Source organism: Trachypithecus francoisi, unplaced genomic scaffold (assembly GCF_009764315.1).
Source record: "Trachypithecus francoisi isolate TF-2019V2 unplaced genomic scaffold, Tfra_2.0 Lachesis_group19, whole genome shotgun sequence".
Classification (NCBI taxonomy): Eukaryota; Metazoa; Chordata; class Mammalia; order Primates; family Cercopithecidae; genus Trachypithecus; species Trachypithecus francoisi.
In genome coordinates, this window is record NW_022681464.1 from 40,849,257 (window position 1) to 40,873,878 (window position 24,622).

Consider the following 24,622-nt stretch of genomic DNA (forward strand, 5'->3'; position numbering starts at 1 on the left):
TCATGCAGATCATGAGGTCAGAGATGGCTGCAGGATAAGTGAAGTCTGCACTGGAATCCAAATATCGATTATCAGGGCATGGCAAAGCGTGTGTGCGCGTGATCAGAGGCCGGAGGTGAGAGGAACCTGGAGGACTTGAATAACAGAAGAGGGTCCACATGGCTGGAGCTCAGTGTGGGGCAGGGAGCAGAGGAGACAGTGAATAGGAGAAGAGGAGGCTAGAAGGGAATAGAGGACAAAGGGTTTTGTTAAGAAAACTTGACCTTACCCCAAGAATATTGGGGAAACTTTGGCGAGCTTCAAGCAGAAACATTACTTGATTACATCTGACTTTCAAAAATGTCACTTTGGTGTGTAGTGTGAAGAAAGGATTAGTTAGACAGGGCAATGGTGGAAACAGGAAGAGCGGGAGGACTGGCCCTTGTAGGAATCAAGTGAGAAATCCTGGTAGCTTAGATTTAGGCAGTCATAGTAGGAGCGGACTGAAGTGGGCGGATATAAGGGGATGCCTTTACTGACCCAGAGATCAGGGAGGAAGGGGAGGTTTGTGGGGAGGAAAGATGATGGGGGACCCCGGTGCTTGGGGTCATACAAATGGAGTATTTAGCAAGCAGCTGAATTTGTGAGTTAGGAGCTCAGGATAGAGATGAGGGCTGAAAACACAGGTAGATTTCAAAGTATTCTGCACAAACACTGCTGAGGCCATGGAGTAGATGATAACCCCCAGGGGGACTGTGTAGAGAAGACATAAGGTCTGGAGAAAGGAGAGGGCTCCCGGTAATCAAACTTTGAGTTAAGGAGTCCAAGAAGAAGGGGCAGTGATGTGGGAGGGAAGCCAGAAGGACATGGTGCTTGTGAAACTTGCAGAAGGTGGGGGTGGATGGCCAGTCACGGTGAGCACTCAGTGCCACCCAGAGATAAGACCTAAACCCAGAGACTCTTCTCAACACAATACCAAAAACATGGAACTTGGAGTTTCAGGTCCCAGGAGCCTTTGGGGGATCTAGAACGATGCTTTCCTTACATTGCATCCTCTAGGAATCTTCATTGATTTCTCCAGCCAGAAGTGACTACCATCTCCAAATATTTGTTGAGCCAGTACGCTCTGCGTTGAGCACTGGGAATTATAAAAGAAAGAAACTATGGTCCTTGGGGGGAGAAAGCAGTTACATAAAAATTAATCTTGGCCGGGTGCGGTGGCTCACACCTGTAATCCCAGCATTTTGGGAGGTCAAGGTGGGCAAATCATGAGGTCAGGAGATCGAGACCGTCCTGGCTAACATAGTGAAACCCCGCCTCTACTAAAAATACAAAAACAATTTAGCTGGGCAAGATGGCATGCACCTGTAGTCCCAGCTACTCAGGAGGCTGAGGCAGGAGAATCGCTTGAATCTGGGAGGTGGAGCTTGCAGTGAGCCGAGATCGCACCACTGCACTCCAGCCTGTGTGACATAGCAAGACTCTGTCTCAAAAAAAAAAAAAAAAAATTAATTAAAAAAAAGAATCACAACTCAGTGCAGTCTCTTCTGAGTGTCCTGTGACCGCTGCAGAATATGAACACTTGGCTGGATGGTCAGGGCAGGCCCCGCTACAGGACAGGGCATGTCAGGAGACAGAGCAAGGGAAATACGCCAGGTGGGGCTTCACTGCTTGAAAGGTGTGGAAGTGGGGTTGCCATGGTTTATGGGGAGGACAAGGAACAGACCATGTGTTTAAAGAGGAGGATTCTTCCAGGGGAGCAGCACGGGCATGGATGGAGCCTTTGAAAGGGGTCAGATGGAGGTGGACCTTGAGAGATGGCTGGAATTTCGAACTACATGCTGCAGATACTGGGACACCAACTACAATGGTCACTCCTTAGGCATCATTTGGCTCTGATCTGTGTAATCTCACCTGTGTGATTATAGCTTTAATTTCTCTGAAAGCAATCTGCAGGTAAGGGGCATGTCTTTTTAGCCTTTGATTGTTCCACAGGGACTAGCTCAGGACCTCTAACTCAAATATTCTTCATAGGAATGAAACTGCAAAGACACCTTTATGGCCCATGAAGGCCAGGAATGGAGGCACAAAGCCTGGTCTCTGTGCAGAGACACACCGAGTAGTGTACATGGTACCCAATATGTAGCTTCTTATTCCTTATCCCCTTCCCACTCCCCTCTGAGTCTCCAAAGTCTATTATATACCATTCTGCACGCCTGGCAAGCAGGTGATTTTATCAGTAGCATGATTTGCTAAGTCTATAACACTTATGATAAACAACTAGGAGAACATGGGAGCCCCTGACTCAGTTTTAGGAGGATTGGGAAGTTTTCCTGGTGAGGATGATAGCTAAACGGAGACTTGAAGGGTGAAGGGCCAAGTGGCGGGCAGAGGGCAGGGTACAGCAGGCAGAGGAAGGCCCCTGTGGAGACAGCCTGTGGGGAAGGGGCATGAAGAGGCAGCCAGACCAGGGGTACCACAGCTTCCTGATCATCTGCCTCCCAGGGCAGAGCTGAGGCCCGGAGCAGAGGGGGTGGTAGATAGCCCGCCTGAGCTGAGGGGTGAAGCCCACCATCTCCCTGGAATCCATGATCATGAGATGAACACAACACCCTTCATGGATGCTGGTCCTGCCCATTACAGAAATCTGGTGAAAAGAAAGAAAAAAACGACCACAAGCATTCAGCATCTCCAACAGAGATCGTTTTCTTCCTGGAGAAAGATTTCAAAAGCTGATGTTGAAAGAAACATGCAAAATGGATTTAAATGCAGCTGAAATGAGAGTGGACAGTCTGGGCCTGCTGCTGATTGCAGACACTTCTCAAGCAGTGACAGTGTGAGAGATGCTGGCGCCGCAGCCGCCCCAAATTGAGAAGAAAACCGTCTCCTCTTGACACTGATGCTGAGTCACAGAGCAGCAGCTGTGGAATTTTATTTACTTTTTCTAGATTTTACACTGTAATTTTAAATTATAAATGTTATGTCACAAAACACTACTGTCTCTTTGACATACATTTTCTGAATTGTGCCAGACACCGAATTAAGGGCAGGAATACAAAAATGAGGATAGCATGGTCCCTGCCCTTGAGGACTGCCCATTAAATGAGGAGACAGACCCTTGGGTAACAGCCCATAATATCATGCAGAGTGCACACCAGTGGGATGAGCGAAGTGCTCTGACCAGAGGAAAGAGCAATTAATTCTTTTTTTTTTTTCAACTTTTCATTTAGCCCTGCCTAAGCAAGGCCTTAAAAAGTTTGGTTACGAACTCACAACTGTCCCTCTGCATGGGAATCTTTAGTAAAAAGTGAAAGATTTATTTGTTCAGACAAGAAATCAGAGCATGAGAGCAATGACCTCTGAGAGCTGGATTTGGGGAAGGTTGTGCAGAGAAAAGCATAAAGCAGTTGTTTTCAGAGCAGAGCCATGATTGCCTTGGAGTTGCCCGGAGAGCTTACCAAAAATGTCCTGCCCAGACCCTATCCCAGCCCAGTGAATCAGAACCTCTGGGGCAGGGAAAGCTGGAAACAGAACTTCTTCAGATGTTCCAGGGTTTTCTTATGCACAGTAAGGTATAAGAGCCACTATTTTAAGAAAGGCTTTGGATTTCAGTGGAGAGGAAGAGGAGGCTCACGGTAGAGGTGACACCATGAAGACGGAGATGTGCAAGTGATTGATCGGGCGGAGTCCTGAGTGCAGCAGGAGAGGAAGCTGGAAAGTCGAACGAGGCTGCCCATCCAGAGGACAGTGACTCCCAACCATACCTGTTTATCCAAATCACCCCTGGAAGTGAAAAATATACCTACATTCAGCTCCGTTTCCAGAGTTGGTCTCTTAGATGGGGCTTGAGCATGTGCATGTAAGCAAAGGCTGCACGGGTGATTCTGATGAACAGCAGGGCTTAGCCCCCAATGCACAGGCTAGAACCATGGGAGGTTCTGAAGTAAAGAATTATACCAAACCCCTTCTCTTACCCACGGAAAGCCTGGTAGATTCTAGAATGGCCATTACCACTGACTATGTACTAAAGACTTCAGTGGCATCAGCTACATCCAGAAGTGAGAGACGTTCCGTGTGTTGTGGGCATGCAGTGTAATTCTTTAAATGTTCTAAAACAGGGAAAGCCCTACCATTTCCGCTCTGCTCTGAATTCTGAGGGCCAGCTGGAATTTGTTCTTCCTGTAAACAAATGACTTTTGAATATCTAAACAGTAGCATTAATTATTAGACAACTGGATAATTTTTAGGAACTGTCAAACCAATGACATGTCTATGCTCTGAAAGAGTTAAGGTCTGGAAGCAATCAGAACAAAGATTCTGATTAGCACAAGAAGAGACAGCAGCAAGAATTCCAGCAAAGATGCCTGAGGCTACGCAAGTTAATTAATGACTTAACATTATCTCAGGGACCCCAAACTAACTGAAATCAACTTGTTGGCATCTTGAATGTGAGGTGAAATTGGTTGATAGAAATGTCATGATATTATCTCTTAGGATTAATCATCAACATCATAAAGATAGGCTTATAGTGCATTAGTCTTTCCCCAAGGAAACAAAGGGAGATGCATGGATATTATCTACAGCTTTTAATCAGAATCATATTCATTGCAAATGTCTTCAAACGCATTTCTGCTGTTTCACGGACAGTCACAGATTTCATACCTTTAAAGTATACCTCCCTAAGTATACTAGGCCGATGAGGCAAGAGCTTATTATGTGATATTATGTAGAATCAATATCCAGATGAATAAAGATGACCCAGAGCTAGTAAGTTACTCTAAGCACGAAAGCAACCGTGCAAATAATTCCCTAGGTTGCGGTAAAAGAAAATTTTTTGTGTAAGGACTGTCCCCTTGGTTCTCAATAGTTCATTACAGTTTAATGGAGGCAAATGATAAATTATATATTAGACTGTAGTTTAGAAACCCCCTCATGTTGACCCAGCTGAAGTTGTAATTTTAGTCACATTCAAGAAATGTATTCTTTTTTCCTCGTTCATCTTCAGGTGCATTAATTAGTTCAAGAAGCATTGTGTAAAAGAAATTCAATGAAATGATAAAATAGCTACTATCTACTGAGCATCTACTAGGTGCCGGGCTTCGTATACATCATTTAAATTAGTCTATTTAGTCCTCCCTACAGTTTTGTAAAGTGAGGTATTATCTCTACTTTTGTAGAGAATGAAATTACAATTCAGAGAAGTCAGGTTAATTTACCCAAGATGAAAAGCTAATTAGTAGCGGGGCTAAGTCCAAAGATGGATCTTATACTGGCTCCTCACACTTTTAAAGATCAACTCATGTCTTCCAGACAAAGTTAGCCACTCTCTTTTCTGTGAAAATTTGGATCAGGTATGTTTCTATTACAGTACTTGTGATGTCATAATTATTTGTGTTTTTTTCTTTAAAAGTTTGTTTATCCTTGAAAACAGGAGGCATGTCCTCTTGTCCATCTCTGTGTTCCCAAGGTGCATCATTTATTCAGAAGTGTCTTGAATACCTACTGTGTGCCAGACTCTAAGTTGGGCCCTGCAGATATAAGGAACAAGACACACATGGTCCCTGCCCTTATGGAGCTCACATTCTACAGGAGAGACAGTTAAATAATTAAAATAGAGTCTAATAAATGCTATGATGGGAGAAGTTTAGGGATTATAGGATTTATGAGATTAACCAGCAAAGCTCCCTTTCCTATTGTGGGGAGGGAAGGAGGAGGAGCTAGGAATGATTCAGACTAAAGAGGGAAGAGATGTCCAGGCTGAGGTAAGAGGGCTGGCTCTGATATAGTCAGTAATCGGGTGGAGCTGAGAAGAAGGGGGAAAGCAGGTTCTGGAAAGAGGAAACAGTATGTGCAAAGGCAAGAGGTGAGAGGGCAGGCAGAGGAGACAGATGGGGATGGAGACATGAGCAAGGACCAGGTCATGAAGGTCCCAGAAACCTGGTTATTCTGAGGTTGCTGGAAAGGCTGCTGAAGGGATTTCAGCATTCAGTGCCATGATTAGATTTGAAAGATCACCCTAACGGCAACGAGGAGAATAAGATGTAGGGAGGTAAGCAGAGAGGCAGGAAGACCAGATATGGAGACACCGTCCTGTAGTCAAAGTGAGAGAGACTCTTGGGTCCTGCACTAGGTTGCAAAAGCAGAGAGGGAGAGAAGGCTTCGGAGGCAAAATCAATTAGGTTTGGTTTCTAACTGGATATAGGTGATTTGTGAAGGAGAGGAGTCAAGGACACTCCTAGGTTTCTGGCTTGAGCAATTGGTTAGATGGTGGAGCCATTTTCTGATCTAGACTTGGAAGATAGGATAATAAATTTGGTTTGGACTAGTTTCATATGTCTGAGGTGGATGTGCTCACTAAGCAGAGGAAGGTCAAGATGGAGATAGGAGCTGGAGACAGAACTGTGGAAGCCATTAGCCATAAGACTGAGTGAGATTACTCAGAGACTGGGAGAGAAGAGAGCTCCACGAAATAGTATTTGAAGTAGGATAGAGAAAGAGAGGGCAACAAAGGAAACTGAGAAAGGAGAGGCCAGATGGGAGAAAATTGAGTCTAGGATGATGTCTTGGAAGCCAAAGTAGATTTCAAGAAGGTGGGAATGGTCTCACGGGGCCCAATGCTTTTCCATGGTCAAGTAAGTGAGGCCCTGGACACAGTCCTCAGGTTTTTCAATGAGGTGATCAGTGGGCACCTGGACAGCAGGGCCAGGCCATGAGGATAGCAGAGCTAGCCTGCTGCAGGCTGAGGGCGGGGAGGAGCTCTGCAGAGGCAAAGGCACATCTTGAACCCAAGTCTCCTCATTGAAATGCAGAGCATGGTGAAACTTTTCTTTCCCTTTTTCAGTGTGTTTCCATGTAGCTGTGGGAGATACTGCCAATAAATATATCTGACGGGTAGCAGAAAGCTTGGTGAAGAAATTCAGAAAAGGACAATGGAAAAATAGACTGCAGGTGACAAAGAGCTAAGACCATGAGTCACTCATTTTCAGACACAATCTGTTGGAAACACCGTGCCCTGCCGTCCTGTTCCCCTTTGTAACCTGCAACAGGAGCTGCTCTCCAGTGGGGCAACTGCCTTTTGTGGCCCTCCCTGCATGGAAGTGACTAAATAGCAGCATTCAGACTATTCGTGAGCAGTACACAAAAGGGAAGACACTGATCTTTAGGGTTTCTGTGAAATCTTCTTCAATATAGACAAACGGAGGTAAGTTGAGAATCGAACCCATTGCATGGCGCACCTCCGGTCCCGGTTCTCCTGGGGGGGGGGTGGGTTTCTCAGCCTCCCTGCCAGCCCTTTCTGCCTCCCCTGCCTCTCTCCTCTCCTAGGCTCTTTCTCTTCAGGCATTACACTCTCTCTCTTGTCCTTCCCTTATACCTCCTCCTCCTGCCACAAAGATGTGCTGAGCGCTGCTGGGTCCCCCAGTGTGGTGGTGATGCTGCTGAGAGTCATTTAATACCCAGCATCTACTGCCACTCTATTAATCCCAAATGTTGGTCTAGGTCTCAGACACAACTTCTGTACCCTGGGCCAATTTCTAATAAACATTTTCTCTATGATTTTTGGTAGGAAATCTAAAATTCAGCCTTTCTCAAATTAGCCTCATGATCTTCACCATACAATCTATTTCTCCTCCAGTAATTCTTATTTGTGGTTAATAACATCACCATATTCACCATATGCCCAGCTGCTGTTACAAGGTCATGTGTAACCACTTCATTTCCTTACCTTCAAATGGCAGCTCAATCCCTTTAGTTCCTCCTCTGCAATATTCATGGAGCTCTGCTTCTGCGTCTATGACCACTGTTCTGCTCAAACCTTCATCTCCTCTTGCCTGGACCTCAGGGAAGCCCCTGACCACGTACCTTGTCTCTGATTTTGCTCCCACTCACTACAGCCTCCACAATACTTTTAAACTCATTTTTTCAACAACATGAATCTGATCATGTACCTCTGGGACAAGCTGATAGACATCCAATGATTTCTTACTGCCGACAGATTATAATTGATGCTCTAATTTAGCACTGCTCAAAAGGTCTTTAAAAATCAGTCTTTACAGCTTCATCATCCACCTGTGTGACAAGCATAGTGCTACTTACTTGCTTTATAAGGATTATCACATCGAATCCCAACAACATCTCTTGAGGGTGTGTATTTTAATTTATTGTTGATTTGGGAAAATTAAGGCACAAAGGCTATGTGATTTGGCTTAGGGTCACCCAGTCACAAGTAAGGCAGGAGTGAAATCCAGAGTTTATACATTTCAAAATGTCTTCTATTTTTAATTTTATATATCAAGAAGTATCACTGAGCACGTATTTGTGCCTTCTGTAGAAAGGCAGAGGTGCTGCTGTTAGTCCTCAGGCAGTGGTTAAGATTGCTACCTAGAAATCATACTGTTTGGGTTTGACTCTTCCCACTCTCACTTTCTAGCCTCCTGACCTTGTGTAAATTTCTTAATCCCATTAGGCCTCAGGTTACTCACTGGTAAAACAAGGGCCTGTGGGATGCTGGGAGGATAAGTGAGATTACAGATGCAAGCCCCGAGGAAGGCGTGGCTGGTAGGAGGGCAGAGCTCAGTACAGTGAGGTGGCTCCCTGGGCACTGCTTCCTGCCCCTTTCCAGTAAAGGTGTGGCTATACTAAGAGTTTAAAAGAAATCATTTATGTGGCTAGACATACTGACTTCTGCAGCAGAGAAGAGACAGGGAGCAGTGGCTCTCATTAGCTTTGGAGATGATAATAAAACTGGAAAAGATCAGAAAAGTGGAAAATGATCTTTGCATCTGAGTGCACTGATTCATGATGTGGAAAGATAAAAGAATATCCTATTTTTAAAAGAGTCCTTAAAACTCAAATGGAAAAGTAAAAAATCTACAGAAAGTGAGCCAGCTTTTCTTTCCTTTTGATAGAATGAAGAACATTCCAGTGGGAAAATGTAGAAATACGTGGCTAATTTCCTGGGGACTAATTTAGCTTTCTATGAAATGAGGAAGTAAATAAGTCAGGATCAAATAATTCAACATGCTACAAGCATTTATTAAGTACCCATTTTTGATAAGGACCATGCCGGACATTGTGGGAAATACTTAAAAAGAAGGGGAGAGGGTTGTAAACTATTAAAGTTGCCTGGAAGAGGTATTTAGAGTAATTGTAACTGAAAACCACATTCATACACTGTGATAATAAACTCTGTGCCTGTGCAGGGCTGTACCTTTCACGCCTCACCTGTCTTCAGCCACGCGAGGAAGAGTACAATTAGCCTGTATGTTCCAAGTGGGATCTGCAGTTTAAAACTTAGGTAATTTGCCCAAGTTCGTGCAGTGTTTCAGTGGTAGATTTATTGTGTACCCAATGCACTTCAACTGCAACAAAATGTCTGTGCAAATACACAGCTATTACGCTTTTTACAAGTTTGTTAGTCTCCTTTCAAAAATCTAACTGTGTGACTTATTTGATTATTTTTCCCACACTGGAAGAAGTCTCACCAAGATTAAAAATAAAAGTACCCAGCTAAGTTTTGTATTTTTTAGTAGGCACCGGGTTTTACCATGTTGGCCAGGCTGGTCTTGAACTCCTGACCTCAGGTGATCCACCCCCCCCCCCCCCCCCAGCCTCCCAAAGCACTGGGATTACAGGCGTGAGCCACCATGCCTGGCCTTATTACTTCTTTGACAGCATTCTTTTGCAATGTTCACAACTACCCTCACTTACGCGTTTTGAAGTTTGGATGGTCATCGATTGGAATTTCTTAAAATGAGAGCATATCCATGCATGTTTTATATGGAGTTGATAATCACAACACAGGTGGTAGTCTCCTGGTTTTCCCTGTCTTACTGTCATCTCAAAAACAGTGACTAAGGAGCCCATCTTTTGCAGCTATCTTTGTACTACAATATAAATACAGCATTTATATTTACATAAATAGCTTTTCAGGGCAGAAAATACAGCAAGATGAATCTGTCATTTTTATTTCCTCATACATTCCAGGATATTGTTTTGCTAAATCATAGTCATTAAAGCCTACAAAATACGCAAACTGCCTACTCTCCCCTCTCAAGGTACACTATTTGAAAGAAAGCATTACATAAACAGTGCCTCTGCTAATGAATTACTGCTGGTCATACTTATTTATCTAAACTAAGAAATGAAACCAAATAGTGGAATTTACACTTTTTTCTCCAACTCTAATTTAAAGTAAAAAGATAGGGATAAATTCAGCTGCAGAATGCTGCTTACAATGCTTCTTACAATGCTACTTTTTTTTTCTTTCTAATTACTCAAATCAATGGGTATTAAAAAAGACACTCATATTCAGTTTGGTTTTTGGTTTCACACAACAGGGTGGTTAATTAAAACCACTGCACATTCTGGTATGCAGTTTATGATTGTGAAAAGGTCACATACTTGAAAATAAAGTTCGCTACGCCTCCTGCATTTAGCTAAATAATCATAGAGGGTGTTTAAAAATAATTTATAGCCCTCTCTTCCAAGCGACTTCTTTTCTTTTCCCTGTTTCCTCATGACTTCCCATCAGCACCTCCTCTCAGCACCTCAGGGAAATCATACCCATAGGATCTCTCCAAATTCCTTAGTAAAGTTACAATTTTGCAGACAGCATGAGAAAACAAGGGTCTTGCTTCTGGTAAAAACAAAACAAGACAGAATCCTGGAAAAACGACATTCCAGAACGGAACACTATCCATTGGATAGCTGCAGCATTGATCGCCCAGGTAAATTTGGCAAAAAGATCTACTTTAAAGACACTCTCTTTTTGGTTAAGAAGAGTCACCTCTGCCTCTCCTTTGAGAGGTCTCTAAATTCAGACAGGGCATCCACTGGCCTCAAACCCCACAGACCTCACCGCATTGAATGAAAACCAAGCTTCATCTCATCTTTTCAAAACAAATCATAAACTTTAGATATGCCTACGCCTTTTCACGCTCTCAGTGTCTGATTAATGCATTTGTGTGTGGATATATTTCAGTTTTTCTCCATTTCTAAAAACATTCACTCTGTTTAACTCTTCCAGACCTTTACTATGTGTAGCTTTGTACTGCTGATTAGTTTCAAGACTGCTGCTCTATATTCTAAAACAGTGATTCCCAATCTTTTTGACACCAGTGACCAGATTCGTGGAAGACATTTTTTCCACAGACGGGCTTGGGCGAGGGGTGGTTTTGGGATAAAACTGTTGCACCTCAAGTCATCAGGCATTAGTTAGAGTCCCATATGGAGTGTGCAACCTAGATCCCTCGCATGTGCAGTTCACAATAGGGTTCGCACTCCTATGAGAATCTAATGCCACTGCTGATCTGACAGGAGGGGGAGCTCAGGCAGTAATGCTCACCAGCTTGCTGCTTACCTCCTGCTGTGCAGCCTGGTTCCTAAAAGGCCTTGGGCCAGTACCCGTCCATGGCCTGGAGGCTATTCTAAACGTTAGTGAATATTTTACTTCTATCTATCTGATGGCTGTTAGGGTAAAAAATGTTGGTCATACATTATCACTTAAACTACATCAGCTGCAGATGAACAAGAACTAAGTAAATCGGCAGATTCATCATGATATGACTGACTTCTCGCATGTGCCTTTTCCTCCCATTGACTCTTTCTGCTATGAACATTCTTCTAGCCTTAGAAATATAAAAATAGGACATCATAACAAAGTATGGTTGGAACAAAAGACAAATTCTGATGTGCTAGATTAGAAGAAAGGAAAAGGTTTGGTAAATAGAATTAAAAAAAAATTTAGGTGGGTGCCCCTTTGACCATTATTTCATGTGGGGATATTTTCCTTAGTTAAAATATTTTACAATATCATCACTGTGTTTTATAATGCCAATGTCTTATCTCCAGGAGGTCAACTTTTATTTATATTATACAACATTTCCAATTTGCAATGACTTTAGCAAGAGGTAAGAGTTAATCTTTACCAACTTCCTGAAAAAGTGGTAGACAATAAGCTGTAGGAGACAATCTGATGAACTTACGGTGAGCTAAAGACAGCAGCTGATGAAAAACCTATGACTGTGGGTTTTAATCCCAGCCACTCCCTCAATCTGCCAAAGAGCTAGGGAAGAAGTCATGAACACCTACTCAGTTTCAACATCTAAAATGCCACGTGAGGATCAGAATGACCACAGAAAGAACACTATCAACACCATGACCTGTTTAAGTGAGGACTTATAATAGTGACTGAGAGTATGATTAGAAACATAAGGGGTTGAATATTGAATATTAATTAACATTTACTTTAATATTGAATGTTTAATAACAATCACATTCGTAAGTTGAAAATATCTAAGTAGAGAGGTTAAATGGTTTGCCAGAGGTCACATAACGAATTGGTTTCTAAGTTAAGATGAAATTTATAATTTATTGCATTAATTTTCTTCATTTTATGTTAAATTTAACAATAAAACCTAGATTATTAATATTCTTGCAACCAGGAATCTTAATTAACTCGCATGTCCACTCACCAGTAAAACAGCTAGTGTTTTGTTTGTTTTTTACTTTAAGTTCTGGGATACATGTGCAGAATGTGCAGGTTTGTTACATAGGCATACATGTGCCACGGTAGTTTGCTGCACCTATCAACTCATTATCTAGGTTTTAAGCCCCACATGCATTAGGTATTTGTCCTAATGCTCTCCCTCCCTTGACCCCATCCCCCCAACAGGCGACACTGTATGATGTTTCCTTCCCTGTGTCCATCTGTTCTGATTGTTCAACTCCCACTTATGAGTGAGAACACGTGGTATTTGGTTTTCTGTTCCTGTGTTAGTTTGCTAAGAATAATGGCTTCCCGCTTCATCCATGGTCCCTGCAAAGGACATGAACTCATTCGATTTTATGGCTGCATAGTATTCCATGGTTTATATGTGACACATTTTCTTTATCCAGTCTATCATTGATGGGCATTTGGGTTGGTTCTAAGTCTTTGCTATTGTAAACAGTGCTGCAATAAACATAAGTGTGCATGTGTCTTTATGGTATAATGATTTATAATTCTTTGGGTGTATACCCAGTGACGGGACTGCTGGGTCAAATGGTATTTCTGGTTCTTGATCCTTGAGGAATTGCCACACTGTCTTCCACAATGGTTGAAATAATTCACACTCCCAGCAACAGTGTAAAAGCATTCCTATTTCTCCACAGCCTCTTCAGCATCTGTTGTTTCCTGACTTTTTAACGATCACCATTCTAACTGGCGTGAGACGGTATCTCACTGTGGTTTTGATTTGCATTTCTCTAATGACCAGTGATGATGAGCTTTTTTCATTTGTTGCCCACAGAAATGTCTTCTTTTGAGAAATGTCTGTTCATATCTTTGCCCACTTTTTGGCGAGGCTGTCTGCTTTTTTCTCATAAATTTGTTTAAGTTCTTTGTAAATTCTGGCTATTAGACCTTTGTCACATGGGTAGTTTACAAAAATTTTCTCCCACTCTGTAGGTTACCTGTTCACTCTGATGATAATTTCTTTCATTGTGCAGAAGCTCTTTTGTTTGACTAGATCCCATTTGTCAATTTTGGCTTTTGTTGAAATTCTGCTGGTGTTTTAGCCATGAAGTCTTTGCCCATGCCTATGTCCTGAATGGTACTGCCTAGGTTTTCTTATAGGGTGTTTATGGTTTGGGGTTTTACATTTAAGTCTTAATTAATCTATCTTGAGTTAATTTTTGTATAAGGTGTAAGGAAGGGGTCCAGTTTCTGTTTTCTGCATATGGCTAGCCAGTTTCCCAGCATCATTTATTAAATAGGGAATCCTTTCCCCATTGCTTGTTTTGTCAGGTTTGTTGAAGATCAAATCGTTGTAGATGTGTAGTGTTATTTCTGGGGTCTCTGTTCTGTTCCAACAGTCCTTACATCTGTTTTGGTCACAGTACCATGCTGTTTCGGTTACTGTAGCCTTGTAGTATAGTTTGAAGTCAGGTAGTGTGATGCTTCCAGCTCTGTTCTTTTTGCTTAGGATTGTCTTGGCTATATGGGCTCTTTTCTGGTTCTAAATGAAATGTAAAGTAGTTTTGTCTAATTCTGTGAAGAAAGTCAATGGTACCTTAATGGGAATAGCATTGAATCCATAAATTACTTTGGGCAGTTTGGCCGTTTTCACGATATTGATTCTTTCTATCTTTCCATTTGTTTGTGTCCTCTCTTATTTTCTTGAGCAGTGGTTTGTAGTTCTCCTTGAAGAGGTACTTCATATCCCTTGTAAGTTGTATTCCTAGGTATTTTATTCTCTTTGTAGCAATTGTGAATGGGAGTTCACAGCTAGTGTTTATACTAACGAGACTTAACAGCATTGTGATACTGGAGTCCCCAATGAATTAAGTTACGGAAGAAAGAAAAGAATTAATTTGGTTCCCCACAAGATTACAAGTTTTCAGATAATGAGACTATAGTAAAATAGACTTAATATTAAAATAATACTCCATACCTTTTAAAGTGGATAATTTTAAACTGCTGTGACTTATTTTGCTTTCTCTGAATGTTAAACAGAATTTGTAAAGAAACCTAAAAAGTGAAAATTTAAATCACTGAAACCATGACTACTTCTCACCTACTGTTCTTTAGTACTAAACAAATACGAGAATTGAATTACTGTAATTTCTATCAGCAAATAAAAGAACAACCAAAAAGACTAAAATAAAGGCAAAAGTAGAATTAAGTGAAGGCAGTACAGGATTCTTGTTGGTCACACAGGAGACACAGTCACCTGCAATCGCAGAGGACTCTGACCCTGTCTGCCAGGGAGGATGCTCAAATATACTGTTCTAAAGTAATTAAGATGTTTCAGTTAGGGGAAAATTGGAATAAAATAACTTTCAATAGGTAAGATGACAATTATTTGTAGGTGACATGTTTATTTACCTAGAAACCCAAAATAATTACATGAAAAAGTTACAAATAAAGGCGAGATTACAGTGGCAGGATTGAAAGTAATACACAGAAATATACAGCCTTTCCATACAAACAGTCTTAGGTGGAGGACATCGAGGAAGAAATACTTCCATTTATTGTAGGAACAACAACGATAAAGTGCTTAGGAACAAAGCTCATAAGAAGGGTGCAAGTTCTACATAAAGGAAAACTTAAAATGCAATTACAGGACAGGAAATATTTGAGCTGTGCTCAAGCTCATAAAGGGTAAAATTAAAAGTTAAATCATAAATGTATTGCAATCTCAAAATTAACCAACTGGAATGGAAAAAAGTTGTACCAGAAAAACTGATATTAAAGCTCATTTGGAAAAATGAACAAGTAAGGGTAAGGGTAGCCGAGGAAATGCCAAAAAGGATTAGAATAGGATACATTCACGTACAGAATCTATCCTGTAGATTCTCACAAGCATGAGCGATGAGTATAGAAGAAACTTTTTTATTTTCCAGTCAAGCTGACACCTATAGAAGACACTTTTAAGCCTCCTTTACATAGCAACATTGAAAACCACCCAGGTGGCCATGGACAGGGACTGGTCATTTATAGTGTGCAGCTCCATGTGGTAAGAACTGCTGGTCAGATTTATTGCTAAAGGACATGAAGAAACTGTTTAACAATATATGTGGTATGCCATCACTTGTGTAAATACACATACACACATATGTACTTAAATAAACAGAACATATTTTTAGAAAGACACGCAAGTATACAGTGATTATTCCAAGGAAGGAAACTGAAGGCTGAGGATCAGGTCCAGGGAGGGAGCTTATATTTACTGTATACCCCTTAATACCTTTTGAATTTTGCACCAAGTGCACAAATCAAGAATATGCTTTTTAGCCTTTTCAAAATTCTGGGTGATAGAACAAATAGCTAGCAAAAATCCTAGTCTGGGAGAATCAAGACTGTGAAATGAAAGAAAGCAGGAACTCATACGTATACACATCTTCTGACTTTATCATTAGGTATTAATTTGCATTGCTTTACTAAACAAGTGAAGTATTCGGTTTATTTTAATGAAGAGACTCTTTTTTTTTTTTTTTTGGAGATGGAGTCTCACTCTGTTGCCCAGGCTGGTGTAGTATAGTGGCACGATCTCGGCTTTGCAAGCTCTGCTTCCCAGGTTCAAGCGATTCTCTTGCCTCAGCTTCCTGAGTAGTTGGGATTACAGGCACCCACCACCACGCCCGGCTAATTTTTGTATTTTTAGTAGAGACGGGGTTTCATCGTGTTGGCCAGGCTGGTCTCGACCTCCCAACCTCAGGTGATCCGCCCATCTCAGTCTCCCAAAGTACTGGGATTACAGGCGTGAGCCACCACACCCAGCCAACAAAGAGGCTCTTAGAGGGAGGAAGGTAACGCCATTTACTTTTTTGTTTAGGGGACCAACCTTCTCAGACTAACCTGATTTTTTTTTTTTTTAAACATCAGTTAGTACCATTGGAAGTGCATTGCAGAGAAGACATGGAAAAGGAAGAAAAAAAAATGATCATTTTGATTCCAACGTTTCAGACAAGCCTATAAATTAAGATTTTATCTGAGCAGGTCAAATGCATTTGCATCTACCCTCCCCCTGCCACTTCAAATTTTGTCAAATAAAAATATTTGTTTCAACTTTTTCTTTGTATTTAGTTTAACGCTATCTCCATTTCTCTCTACTCCCTATTTCATTAATTTTCTAAGATTTTTCTGGTTTGAAGTTTCATTGCAACTTCTTACGATAATGAAATAAAATATTTTAAAACAGGCACACGAACATGAAACATGCTGCAACTGTACTATCGGACATAAACAACCAGATAGTCAAATTATACCCAGAGGTTTTTCCCTTTATAAATACAATAAGCTTCCTGCTATGAAATACTCAATGCACGAACAAACTAATTAATTCTACAATTTCATCTTTCCCTTTACCAAGCTGGTCCATGTTTCCATTTTACAGTTGCTGTCTGGCTAGACTGCTCCATGAAATACTTAATACATCCAATTATTAATTATAGGAGGCTGGGGTTTGTGATCATTGAGAAAAGCCACATGTGATCCAAGTTCTAAACCCAGCTCTTGTGCTGATTTCTGCTCCTCTCCCTCCTCCCCTGTGGGAGAGGAATGATCGTTGAGCATTATTTTAGTTTCTGTGTCACAGGGGATTTTGCGAGCTGATATATCTTCTGCTAACAAGCACAGCAGAATGGTGAACCGTGTTCTTGTGTTCTTGGGCATTTGGGTTATAGGTTTTCTGGTTGCAGAGAAGATAAAGGCCTTCTTTCACCTTATTGCAGATAGGGAGAAACTATACATGAGGTGCTACTTCTCCATGGCCATCTAACGTCTGAACATTTATAAGTTGCTAGGTGGGACCATTCTTTGCCTCTTGAGAAATTCAGGGACCATCAGCATCTCATTTTTTAAAGTATTTACTTAGTTCATACATCTGTGTGTCAGTGATTTAGGCTCAAGTGGGCCGGTCAGCTCTGATTTCAGCAGGGCCCATTCACATGTTTGTTGGACAGTTGTTGGCTGAGCAGAGAGGACATGGCCTTGGCTGGGATGACCGGGGCAGCTGACTCGGCTTCACAGGTCTCATCCTCCAGCAGGTCAACTCCAGCACGTCTTCATGGGGGATGGCAAAGGAACAAGAGAGGAAGGGCAAATGGAAAGTGCTATCTCACACCTCTGTGTGCCTATCTGCAGACATCTGGTGGCCAAAGGCAAATCAGATTCATGATTTTTTTTTTTTTTAATTTCAGAGATTTAGCAGACACAAGTACAGTTTTGTTACACAGATACATTGCATAATGATGAAGCCTGGGCTTTTAGAGTAACGGTCACCTGCATTGTGTGGATTGTACCCATTAAAAGGAATTTCTCCGCCCCCTACACCTTTTTTTCTTTTTTTTTTTAGATGGAGTCTTGCTCTGTTGCCCAGGCTGGAGTGCAGTGGTGCGATCTTGGCTCATTGTAATCTCCACCTCTTGGGTTCAAGCAATTCTCCTGCCTCAGCTTCCCAAGTAGCTGGGACTACAGGCGCCCGCCACCATGCCCGGCTAATTTTTTGTATTTTTAGTAGAGATGGGGTTTCACCGCATTGGCCAGGATGGTCTTGATCTCCTGACCTCATGATCTGCCCGCCTTGGCCTCCCAAAGTGCTGGGATTACAGGCGTGAGCGGCCGTTCCTGGCCTTACATTTTTTTAAAAAAGAACTAACATGTTATGTGCAAAAAAGCTTTGTGATGTGCTGTTTTATATCACTGAACGGAATCTGTGTTTTCATGAAATATATTCCAAACACACACACACACACACACACACACACACACACACACACACACAAATCTGCATCAAAATAATACAGGTGGGGGTATAGATAGGGCAGAACTGACCACAGGTTGTGATTGTGGGGGCTGGTAATTAGCACATGGGGTCCTTTGCACTGTTCTGTTGACTTGTTTTATATCATTTTTTTTGTGGTAAAATACACAGAATATTTACCGTCTTAACTATTTTAAGTGTATAGTTCCATGGTATAAAATACATCCATAATGTTATGCAACCATCATTGCCATCCATCTCTAGAACTCTTCAACATGTTAAACTCAAACTGTGACCCAGTAAACAACTCTCCATTATCCCCTCCTCTCAGCCCTGGCAAGCCCCACTCTACTTTCTGTCTCTGTGATTTTTGACTATTATAAGTACCTCATATGAGTAGAATCATAGAGTATTTATCTTTTTGTCACTGGCTTGTTTCATCTCACAGTTCATCCATTTTGTAACATATGTGCAAACTGTCTTCCTTTGCTACGCTGAATAATATTCCGTTGTATGTATATGCCTCATTTTGACTTAATTTGTGGCCTAACATATGTTTTGCCTGGAGAATGTTTCTTGTGCACTTAGGAAGACTGTGTGCCACTGTTGGGTAGTGTCCCCTATGTGTCTGTTAGATAGCTGCTTCATTGTGTTAAGTCCTCTATTCCTTATGTACATGTGATTGTTCTATCCATCATTATCATATAACTGTCTGCTTCTTCCTTCCATTCTTTCAGTTTTTGTTTCATATATTTTGATGGTCTGTTATTAGGTGCACAAATGTTTATAATTGCTATCTCCTTTTGTGGTATTAAATATTTTATTAATATATAATGTCTTTGCCTATTGTAACATTTTATGATCTATTTTCTTCTGATATTAGCATAGCTACCTCTGGTCTCATCTGGTAACTATTTGCCTGAAGTATCTTTTCCATCTTTTTATTTTTAGTCTCTTATGTCTTTAGATCTAAAGTGAGTCTTTTGAACACAGCATATAGTTTGATCTTTTTTTTTTTTAAACCTATTCTGCCAACCTCTGTCTTTTGATTGGAGTGTTTAATCTGTTTACATCTAAAATAATTAGTGATAGAGACTTATGTCATCTTGCTGTAAGTTTTTCATGTGCCTTATAGTTTTGTCTTCCTACTTCCTATATTACTCTCATTAATGTTTAGTTGATTTTTTGTAATGAAACGTTACAAAAAATCCTTTTCTCCTTTCTTCTGTGTATATTCTATAGCTGTTTTCTTTGTGGTTGCCATGGGATTACTAAAGTTACAGCATTTTAACTTAAATTTATACCAGCTTAAGTTCGATGGCACAAAAACTCTGCTCCCACTCCTTTTGGTTGTTGATGTCCCCAAATTATATCTTTATACACTGTATGCCCCAAACCATAAACTAATAATTATTTGAAATGCATAGTCTGTTAAATTGTGAAAAAATATGGAGTTACAAACCATTGTTATACTAAGAATAGCTATTATAGTTGTCTAAGGTATTTACCTTTATTGAGATCCTTATTTCTTCACATGGCTTTGAATCACTCTCTAGGATCTTTTCATTTCAATGTGCAGGACTTCTTTGAGCATTTCTTGCAGGGCAGATCTGGTGGTTACGAACTCCCTCAGTTTTGTTTACAAGGGAATGTCTTAATTTCTCCCTCACTTTTAAAGGATGGTATTTTTGGATGAAGAATTCTTGGTTGACAGTATTTCTGCTTTTTTAAGCACTGAATATTGGCCCATTATCTCTGGCCACCAAGGTTTCTGACAAGGAATTTGAGGATAAGCTTAAGGATCCCTTGTATGCGATGTGCTGCCTCTTTCTTGCTGCTTTCAACATTCTCTGTCTTTTGAAAGTATGATTATGATGTGTTTCAATTTGATTTCTGAGTTTATCATAGAGATCATTGAGCTTCTTGGATGTTTATATTCATGTCTTTTACTAATTTTGGAAATTTCCAGAAATTATTTCTCTATACCTCTTTATTTCATCGTCTGAAATTCTCACAATGTGTAAGCTGAATCTCTTGTTGGTGTCCTACAGGCCCCTTCCAATCTGTTTGCTTTTCTTCGGTCTTTTTCTTTCTCTTCCTCAGACTCAATAATTTATGTTATCCTATCTTCAAGTTTGCTGATTCTGTTTTTTTTCCTGCTGAAATCTCCCTTTGAATCCCTCTAGTAAAATTTTCACTTCAGCTATTGTGCTTTTCAGCTTCAAAATTTCTTTTTGGTTTCTTTTTAGGTTTTGTATTTCTCTATTGATATTTCCATTTTGTTAATACATTGTTCTCTTGAGTTTCTCTACATCTTCCTTTACTTTGAACATCTTTAAGACAGTTGCTTTAAAGTCTTTGGTAGAAATCTCATGAGGTTCTTTTTCAGGCACATTTTCTCATTGACTTATTTTTACTCCTTTGAAGGAGTTAAACTTTTCTGTTTCTTGCAAGCTTTGTGATTACTTATTGAAAACTGAGCATTTAAATCTAATTACGTGGTGACTCTGGAAATCAGATTCTTGCCCCAGAGTTTGCTAATTTTTTATATTTAAAATTGTTGTTGTTTGATTGTTGTGGGCCGTCTCTGTGCCAAGGATTAGCCTGAGGTATAAACGTAAGGTCTCCTTAGGTCTTTACTGGGCCTGCACCTTTCCTGGGGTATAATAGTCATTTTCTAACTTCTCCATAGACATGGTTGCTTTTGGATGTTTTAGTCTTTAATGTCTGGTCCCAAAAGAGGAAAAGAGAAAAATGAGGGGAATGGGGTCAAAAATAAAAGTGCACTGGCTTTTTATATTCCCTGAGTCACCTCAGCTGGAGGGGTGGGGCTTGCAACAAGGCGGGAGATGGGACAACAATGCTCACCACCTCTTTGCACTTTTGTGATCGGAAGCAGCAATCAGCAGTCAGAGCACAGATCCCTGATATTTGGAGGACAAGACACTTTTTGCCCACCCTTGCCCCCACAAGCAGTGTGTAAGCTGCTCCAGGAACGCATGCATACCTGCCTGCCACAGGGGTGGGAGTGTGAAATGGGTAACTACTACTGTGCCAAGATAAGAGGTGGAATGACTGAAAGTAACTGCAGTTTACCATGTTAACCACTATTTATTGTCCAAGTAAGCCTTTCTCTGGAAGTTGCAAGGCTTTGATAGACTCTAAGACTACAGAGTTCCAAAACAATTGCATCAAACAGATTCTGCCAGTGCAGTTATTGTCTACAAAGGGAGAAGGAGTCCTAGTGATTGCTACTCCAGTATCTTCCGGAATCTTCTCCCAAGAAGCATCTCATTCTTGCAATGGAGAAATTCATTAAAAAAGGCCACCATGCTCTACATGGAAATTTGTGCAGGGCACTTCCCTTGGAAGTATAATGCAAGACTAGAAATTTGATTTCTGTAAATCTCAGGTTAAATTAGCTTGACATCCACTAACAGGTGAAGTATTTTGCTTGCAGTATGCAAACAGACAACTGGTAGAACACAAATCTGTAACTATAGCCTACACAACTGCAACCAACTGTAACCTCTGTTAACACAGGATTAAAGGATCATGGTTTAGCAAATTTTACTCTGTTCTTCTGCATAATGACATTTGAAATCATATACGGGAGGCTTAATAATAAATATTTAGATATATTAAAGTGCTGATTGCTCTGAACAGGCAAATAAAAGGAAGAGTAGGCTCCTCATGAGTAGTTGGCACTGGGAAGAAAGAAGCAGACAGGATAACTTGGAGAGAGAATAAGGGGGTAAAATAACTCTTGCACCCACAGACAGGAGAATACATACTTTGGAACAGGTGAAGATAAGTGGATAAGGAAGGAGTGGGAAGTATCTGTGTAATGTTCTAGTTCAATGACAGAGAGAGAAGGGCAGGGATACTGATTGAATATTTACGTCACAATGAGACTTAACCAATATTGATGCAGATAAAATAACTTACCTAGACATATTTTTAACAGTGATACCAGAAAAAATTATAGAGGATACTAGAAATCAATTTCTAGATCATTTTTTTACTGTTAACCTGACTTGCTGATCCTAGTAAAAGATAGCAACATTGACGGGGGAGAGTGGCACTTCTGTTAAGAAGTACAGTGCAGCAATGTGAGGAGTCACCTAACAGAAAGAAATCAACAAAAACAACAAAAATGCCTACACTCCACTGAACTGCAAATAGTATTAAAGATAACTTTTGACAGTCTTTGCCTTGTAAATAATTCGCAATTTTGTCACCCATTTTTGCATGTTATCATTAATTAGGTATTGTGGATTGAATGTCTGTGTTCCCCCAAAATTCATATGGTAAAATCTTAACCCCCTATGGTTTTTGGACATGGGGATTTGGGAAGGAAATTAGGGTTATATGGGGTCATAAGGGTGGGTCCCTCATGATGGGATTAGTGCCCTTATAAGAAAAGACACCACAGAGCAACTACTCTCTCTCTTTCTCTCTTCCCCAACCTCTCTGCCACCCTCTTCCCCAACCCTGCCCAAACTATGATCTTGAAATTCTAGCCTCCATAACTGTGAAAAGTAAACTTCTGTTGTTAAAGCCACCCAGACTGTCTTGGCAGCCTGAGCTGACTAATACAATTGGTATCTAAGATTGCCTGTGATTAAAACACTGAAGGAAAAATAAGAAACTTTTCTCTTGCTTTTAAAAAGAAAATATTCTGCTCCACCCACATTTTAATGCTAGGGTCGGTTCTTTATCTTCCCACATATTCTCTAAGGACTATTCACCCCGCTCCCTTTCTGAATGTTTGTGCTAAAAGAAAGCCTTCACTTCTTGAGTTTCCCCCAATTTAAGCCAATGCAAATGAAAGGGTAAGGAAAGAGGACCCTAGATCCTTTCTTTTGGATATTTCTCTTATTTGGAGTTTTGCAGATTCTCTTAGGTGACTGATATTTTAAAAATTAAGTATGCCAGCGAATGTATTAATACTTTATGCACACACATACACACATACCCTCTTCCTTCCTGTTTCCTGGGCCCTAAGCCTCTCATAGTGACACTTGACAAGTATGGTTATCTCAAAGTCACTTCATGCTGGGTAAGCTTCCGCCTTTCTAGAAAAGGGTCAAGTGTCTTTGAGACTAAATTCCAGTCCATGGCTAACCAATGAATTGGTACCAATATCTAGGACTAGAATTAATAGTTGATTATGATACTGCTGATTGAAATACTAAAATAAATAAAATTATCTGAAAAATTAGATAATGAAACAAAACTTACAATAATAAAAATAACACAATGTTCATTAGCTTAAGTATTATGATTATCGAGAATGTCATGATAGCAGGAAAAGTATGTATTTTCAAAACATCATTTTCAAATATTAGATTTTTTTCATTCTCTCCCTTATCAACTTATAAGAGTAACATGTGTACAGTAGGAAATGTGAGAAATTTCAAAAGGCCAGAAGAATACAGAGAGAAATTAAAAATACTTGGAATCTTACTTCTCAGAAACATACCTTGCAAAGTATTTGGAATTATAGTTCATTTTTTTTCCTGTGCGAATAAATAAATAAACTTTTAAAAATTCAACACAAGAGATCACATTAAAGATTTTCTCTAAACCAGTGGTCTTTCAACCAGAGGCAATTTTGTCCCTTTCATCCTGGAGATATTCAGAAATATCCAGAAACACTTTTGGTTGTCACATCTTGGGGTGAGAGGGCTGCCTCTGGCATCTAGTGAGTAGAAGTCAGGGATGCTGCTATATATCCTGTTCCAATAACTAAGAATTGTCTGGCCCAAAATGTCTACCGTGTTGGGATAGAGATATCCTGCACCAATCCATTACAGAACCAACAACTTTACTAACTACTGTCTACTCCATACTGCAAACAATTATTGAGTGCCTGCCATGGTTCTGTATATACAAAGATAAATATAATTCAGTCCCATCTCTGTTGAGTGTGGGTGACGGACAAGTACATAAACCTAAATAAGTAAACTTTTTACTCACATCTCTTTTGAGACAAAAGTCCTTTGAGTGTCTTAAGTCACTCAGTGCCTAAAACTTCCATTTCAGGGTTTACAAAAAGAACCTACATCAGTCCTAGTCTGAAAAAGAGAGACACCTGAAGATGGCAAGCTCCTAAACCATCCTATTCTTGGATCCACTCGACTCTCATCCTGCCACTCCCACAGCTGGCCTTCTGCTCTCACTCTCAGTTGTAGGGTCACAGGGGAGGAGATTAAGTCAACATAATAATATATTTACAAATCACATAATTTCTATAAAATTTGAGTTGTTTTTTGCCTTGATTCCTAGAATTTAAAAAAGTAAATAACAACAGCAAAACTTGTGATTTGTTTAGAAAATGTGTCACAATGAAGAAATAGCAGTGGCTGACACTTCTGACAGATTCCCAATCAGGA

At 40.5% G+C, this 24,622-nt stretch overlaps 1 protein-coding gene and 1 non-coding gene across 3 annotated transcripts in view; both read right to left on the minus strand.

The window, feature by feature from the left end:
- Window positions 1-24,622, minus strand: part of L3MBTL4 (L3MBTL histone methyl-lysine binding protein 4) — a 431,550-nt gene that overhangs the window by 58,856 nt on the left and 348,072 nt on the right. The gene's annotated exons all lie outside the window — the stretch shown is intronic.
- On the minus strand, window positions 3,208-3,324 carry LOC117064307. The gene has a single exon (XR_004429370.1). It is a non-coding gene; the product is annotated as a U5 spliceosomal RNA (small nuclear RNA).